This window comes from Lithobates pipiens, unplaced genomic scaffold (genome assembly GCF_037356315.1).
Source record: "Lithobates pipiens isolate NorthernLeopardFrog02 unplaced genomic scaffold, aLitPip1_a1.2 Scaffold_8, whole genome shotgun sequence".
Lineage (NCBI taxonomy): Eukaryota > Metazoa > Chordata > Amphibia > Anura > Ranidae > Lithobates > Lithobates pipiens.
The window spans coordinates 530,979,366-530,985,365 of record NW_027507903.1 but is presented as its reverse complement, the minus strand read 5'-3'; the positions used below and the strand labels follow the sequence as shown (position 1 = coordinate 530,985,365).

Here is a 6,000-nt window from a genome sequence, read left to right as displayed (position 1 = left end):
TTATTACAGCGGTGCTGGATACCCTAAAAATGGAGGATACGGTGGGGGATCTACAGAGGTGTTGGTCCTTTTTGGGTCCCACAAGCTGGCCCACGTGGCTAAGGTGTTTCCTTACCCAACTTATTTCGATACATTTATTTACAAGGAGCGGGGGAAACCGCAGCGGGCCTTTTGAGTCCCGAAACGCATGTCGTTACCCCATTGAGAAGAGTCTCCTGAAGAAATGGACATCTCCGATTGTTGACCCCTCAGTATCCAGGTTAAATAACATAACCACGATTCTGGTGGAAGGGACTCCTGCTTTCCAAAACCCTGCCGATAGACGGGTCGAGGCGGTTGCCCAGTCCATGTTTACCGTGGTGGGGTCAGCATTGCGGCCAGTGTTAGCCACGGCCCTGGTGTCGCAGACGCTTACTGAATGGGCTAAATTGTTGCACCGTGAGCTGAAGAAGCAATTGGCTTCCCCGGTCTGCTTGGAGCTGGTGGACCAGTTGGTGCAGGGCCTTAATATGTCTGTGATGCTTCCTTATATATGGCCCCCTTGCTCTCTAGAGCCTCTGTATCAGCAGTAGTGCTACGTCACCTGATTTGGTTGAAATGCTGGTCTGCGGACCAGGTATCTAAGAAAGCACTGGCGGATTAGCCCTTCCAGGGGGAGAGGCTATGTTGAACCTCGCTGGAGGACATTATTAAGAAATTTACTGGGGGTAAGAGAACGTTGCTCCCACAGTCCAGAAAAGGGAAGGACCCTCCTTTTCCGCTCAGAAGCAGAATTTTTGGTCCGCCCGAGTCATTCCCAGTCCGACAAGGCGCCGGCTAGGAACAGGTTTCACAAGCCTGCAAGCAAATCTGTTACAGCTTGAAGGTTTGCCCCCGCCTGACTCCTCAGGTGGGGGGTCGTCTTCGGGAATTTACAGCCCGGTGGACCTCCCTACTTTCCGACCAGTGGGTCTGCGAACTGGTTTCCACAGGGTACAAGATATTTTTTTTTGTCCACCAAACAGATTTTTTCCCCTTCAGCCTTCATCTTCCGGCTCGTCAGGAAGCCCTGTTCGGGGCAGTACAGGACCTTCTGCTGCGTGGGGTGATAGTACCTGTACCGACGCCAGAAATGTTTCAGGGATTTTACTCCAATCTGTTTGTAGTCCCAAAGAAGGAAGGGGTCCATCCGGTCCTGGACCTCAAGGCCCTCAACAGCTTTGTGAAGGTACAAAGGTTCAGGATGGAATCAGTTCGCTCAGGGGTCGCTGCACTCCCATCGGGGATTTTCTGTCATCCCTGGACATCAAGGACGCATACTTGCATGTCCCCATATGCATCAAGCACCAGAAGTTTCTGCGATTTGCGGTCGGAGACCAGTACTACCAATTTGTAGCTCTCCCTTTTGGCCTGACATCGGCACCGAAGGTCTTCACCAAGGTGCTATCCCCAATTTTGGCTTTGCTAAGCAGCGAGGGATCGCAATCATGGGTTACATGGACGACCTCCTTCTGGGGGCAGCTTCCGCCTCAGAATTAAGAGAGGATGTGGCAATAGCCATGCAAACTCTTCAGGAGTTTAGTTGGGTACTGAACCTACAGAAGTCGGTGTTGGTGCCGAATCAACGCCTGGAGTACCTGGGCCTGCTTCTGGACTCCTCGGAGGCGAGAGTTTTTCTTCCTTCAGACAAGCTGCAGACTCTTTAAACTGCATTGATGTTTTTGGTGCCCCGCAGGTGGTCGTCGCTGCGTTTTTGCATGTGAGACCTGGGTCTCAGGGTAGCCACTTTCGAGGCGGTACCTTATGCTCAATTACACACTCGAGTCATGCAAAAGGAGATTCTGTCAAAATGAGACAAAACTCCTGGATTGTCAAATTCGAGTGAGCCAGCTAGTTAGGGACTCCCTGCTCTGGTGGCTGAGGTCGCCAGCTGTTCGGTCTGGGAAGTCGTTCCTTCCTCTTCATTGAACGGTGATCACAACGGATGCCTGACTGACCGGTTGGGGTGTACAGTCAGCCCAGGGTCCCTGGACCCAGGAAGAATCCTGCCTACCAACGTGCTAGAACTTCGGGCAATCTGGCAATGCCCCTCTACATGGTCAGAGGCTGCAGGAGCATCCGGTCAGGATCCAGTCAGACAACGCCACGGTGGTGGTATATGTCAACCATCAAGGAGGAACAAGGAGCTTGGCTGCAGCACGGCTCTGTCGGCCGTGTACATTCTGGGCGTAGAAAACTGGCAAGCGGACCACCTAAGTTTTCATATGCTGGACCGAGGGGAATGGTCGCTACATCCGGATGTATTTCGGCTCCTTTGCCTAAGGTGGGGCAAGCCAGATGTGGATCTCCTCGCTTCTCAACTCAATCGGAAGGTACAGAGGTTTGTGGCCAGGTCAAAGGATCCCTAGGCAGACGCGTTTGTTTGCTCCATGGGTGCATGATCGGTTGATTTATGCCCCCCCCCCCCCCAATCAAACTTCTACCACGTCTGCTTTGCGGAGTGGAGGTCGAGGGGATTTTGGTAATTCTGATTGCTCCAGATTGGCCTCGGTGTCCGTGGTACGCTGACATAGTATGAATGGTGGCGTATGTTCCTTGGCGACTGCCAATGTGAGAGGACCTTCTGTTGCAAGGTCCAATACTTCATCCTGCTTTACCATCCTGGATTTAACAGCATGGCTGTTGAAAGCCAGGTGCTAATGGACCGAGGTCTGTCGGATTCGGTAATATCCACTATGTTGAGGGCACGGAAGTCTTCTCAGATTTATCATCGTACGTGGAAGGCCTACATCTCCATGTGTGAAGAGATGGGGTGGCATCCGTGCACATACTCTATTTCCAGGATCCTGCTGTTTTTACAGCGAGAAGTGGATCAGAAACTTGCCTTAAGCACCATCAAGGGGCAGATTTCAGCTTTGGCTGTCTTTTTTTTTTTTTTTTTTCAGTGTCCCTTGGCGACTCATTCATTGGTGAATACGTTTGTTCAGGGGGTTCGACATGTGGCCCCTCCGGTTCGACCACTGCTACAGTAGGTGACCGCAATATTGTGTCTTTTATCGGCGAGCTTGACACCCTGTGAGCTCTGTCGCGGGAGCCAACGCCGAGCTGGCTCGCATCGGGAAAGGAAAAATGTTTCTTTCCCGATAAGCCATCGTTGGCCGGGTTCACACTGTTGCGGGGATCCAAATTGGATTCCCGCCAAAACCAGGCACTGTATTTGGTATGAATCCTAAGGGAGAACTCCACGCCAAATTTTAATAAAAAACCGGCATGGCTTCCCCGTTCGGAGGCATACCAGGCCCTTGGGTCCGGTAGGGATTTTAAGGGGAATACCCTACGCTGAAAAAAACGGTGTGGGGTCCCCCCAAAATCCTTACCAGACCCCTATCCGAGCACACAGCCCGGCCGGTCAGGAAAGGGGGTGGGAACGAGCGAGCGCCCCCCCCCCCCCTGAGCCGTACCAGGCCGCATGCCCTCAACATTTAATAAGGGGGCCCCCGGATACCGGCCTCCCACCCTATGTGAATGAGTATGGGGTACCCCTACCCATTCCCCTGTGAAAAAATTATTAAAAATAACACAACACACAAAGTTTGAAAATAATTTTATTGCACTGCTCCGGGGGTCTTCCGTCTTGGGGGGTGTTCTCGCCGGACTCCTCCGCTATCTTCTGCTCTTTTGCTAGCTCTTTTACTAGCGGAGGAGCCCGGCTTTCTTCTTCGCCACCACCCGGGGGTCTTCTTCTGACTTCTGGGGTCTTGTCCCCCTCTTCGGTTCTTCTTGCCGGGCCTCCGCTTTCTTCCTTTAGCTCTTTTACTAAAGGAGGCCTGGTCTTCCGCCGCCCCTTCTTCCGACTTCAGGGGTCTTGTCCCCCTCTTTGGTTCTTCTTGCCGGGCCACAGCTTCTTCCCGCTCTTTTACTAGCGGTGGCCCGGTCTTCGTCTTTGTCTTCGTCTTTGTCTTCTTCGTTGTCGTTTTCTTCGTCTTGAGATGTTGACTCAACGCTCTCCGTCCGCAATGCCGGGGCCGCCCCCTTATGATGTCAGTTCTGGAGGATGCTGGGACTGAACCGAAGAGGGGGACAAGACCCCAGAAGTCGGAAGAAGAAAGCCGGGCGAGAAGACCCCCCAAGACGGAAGACCCCGGAGCAGTGCAATAAATTATTTTCAAACCTTGTGTGTTGTGTGTGTTTTTTTTTTTTTTTTTTTTTTTTTTTACATTTTTTCACAGGTGAATGGGTAGGGGTACATTGTACCCCATACTCATTCACATAGGGTGGGGGGCCGGTATCCGGGGGCCCCCTTATTAAAGGGGGCTCCCGGATTCCGATAAGCCCCCCCGCCCGCAGACCCCGACAACCAACGGCCAGGCTTGTCGAGAAGAGGCCCTTGTCCTCATCAACATGGGGACAAGGTGCTTTGGGGTGGGGGGGCCGCACCCACCCCCCCATGCTGAGGGCACGCGGCCTGGTACAGCTCAGGAGGGCGGGGGGGGGGCTCGCTTGTCCCCCACCCCCTTTCCTGACCGGCCGGGCTGTGTGCTCGGATAGGGATCTGGTATGGATTTTGGGGGGGGTCCCCACGCCGTTTTTTTTCGGCGTAGGGGATTCCCCTTAAAATCCCTACTGGACCTAAGGGCTTGGTATGCCCCCGAGAAGGCATGCAGGCTTCATTAGTGTAGCTACATTATCGCCGCTTGCTCGCTACTATAGGAAAATTACATTTTCCTATTGCAGCCAGCGCGAGAACTAGCGCGACGGGATCGCGCTGGTTAGAGAAGCCTGTCGCCGGGACCAGCGCAACAGGATCGCGCTGGAAACACAATATTGGTGACACCTACTGTACCTCCGTGGGATTTGAATCTGGTGCTCTCGGTGCTTCAGAAACCGCTGCTTGAAAACATTAGGGAGATTCCCTTATTGACACTCAGAAATTAGTTTTTCTAGTGGCTATTACATCTGCCAGGAGGGTTTCTGAGTTGGCGGCCTTGTCTTGCAAGTCTCCCTACTTGATCCTCCACAAGGATAAGGCGGTGCTGTGTCCGCAGGCTTTGTTTCTTCCAAAGATTGTTTCGGCCTTTCATCTAAATGAGGACATTGTGCTTTTGTCCTTATGTCCTCAGCTGTCACATCCCAAAGAGGTGACTTTGCATTCCTTGGATGTGGTCCGGGCTCTGCGCGGGGAACTGTCTGCTACGGCTCCTTTTTGGAGGTCAGACTCGCTGTTTGTATTGGTGGCTGGTACGAAAAAAGAGACTGGCGGTCTCATCGGCCACCATCTCTCGGTGGATCAAACAGATTGTAGTTCAGGCTTATGTCATAAGGGGACAGGCACCCCCCTTTCCTGTCACGGCACATTCTACCAGGGCAATTGGTGCCTCTTGGGCTTTCCGACATGAAGCGTCCTTTTCCCAGGTGTGTAAGGTGGTGCTCTGGTCATCCGCTCACATTTTCACTCAATTTTACAAGATTGATGTGAACGCATCTTTGGATGCTTGCTTCGGCCGCAGGATTTTGCAGGCGGCTGTTTAAGGTTGCAACTCCTACGTTGAGGAGCTCTGGTTGTTTTGGGTGGAGTTATTGTCGTTTGCTGTTCCCACCCCTTGTTTCTTTGACACTGCTTGGGGACGTCCCTAAGGTCAAGATGAGATGCTGTATCCGTCAATGAACGAAAGAGAAAATAGGATTTTTGTACTCACTGTAAAATCCTTTTCTCTGAAGTTCATTGACAGACACAGCACCCACCCCTCCTAATTCTGTTTTTACTGCTTAATGAACTGAGCTGCAGGATTGCAGTGTGAGGGGTTATAGCCAGTATGACCGCCCCCCCCCCCCCCCCGGTCTGTGCAATTGCTGTTTTAAACACTTTCTGCATAGCCCTCTCCTAAAGGGGTGATATAACTCTAAGGTCAAGATGAGATGCTGTGTCCGTCAATGAACTTCAGAGAAAAGGATTTTACGGTGAGTACAAAAATCCTATTTTTACTTACCTTTTTATGCATGTTATGTGGTCCCTCTAAATCT

General features: G+C 52.1%; 1 protein-coding gene across 1 annotated transcript in view; it reads left to right on the top strand.

The window, feature by feature from the left end:
- GPAT2 (glycerol-3-phosphate acyltransferase 2, mitochondrial) overlaps positions 1 to 6,000 on the top strand; it is a 206,570-nt gene that overhangs the window by 75,262 nt on the left and 125,308 nt on the right.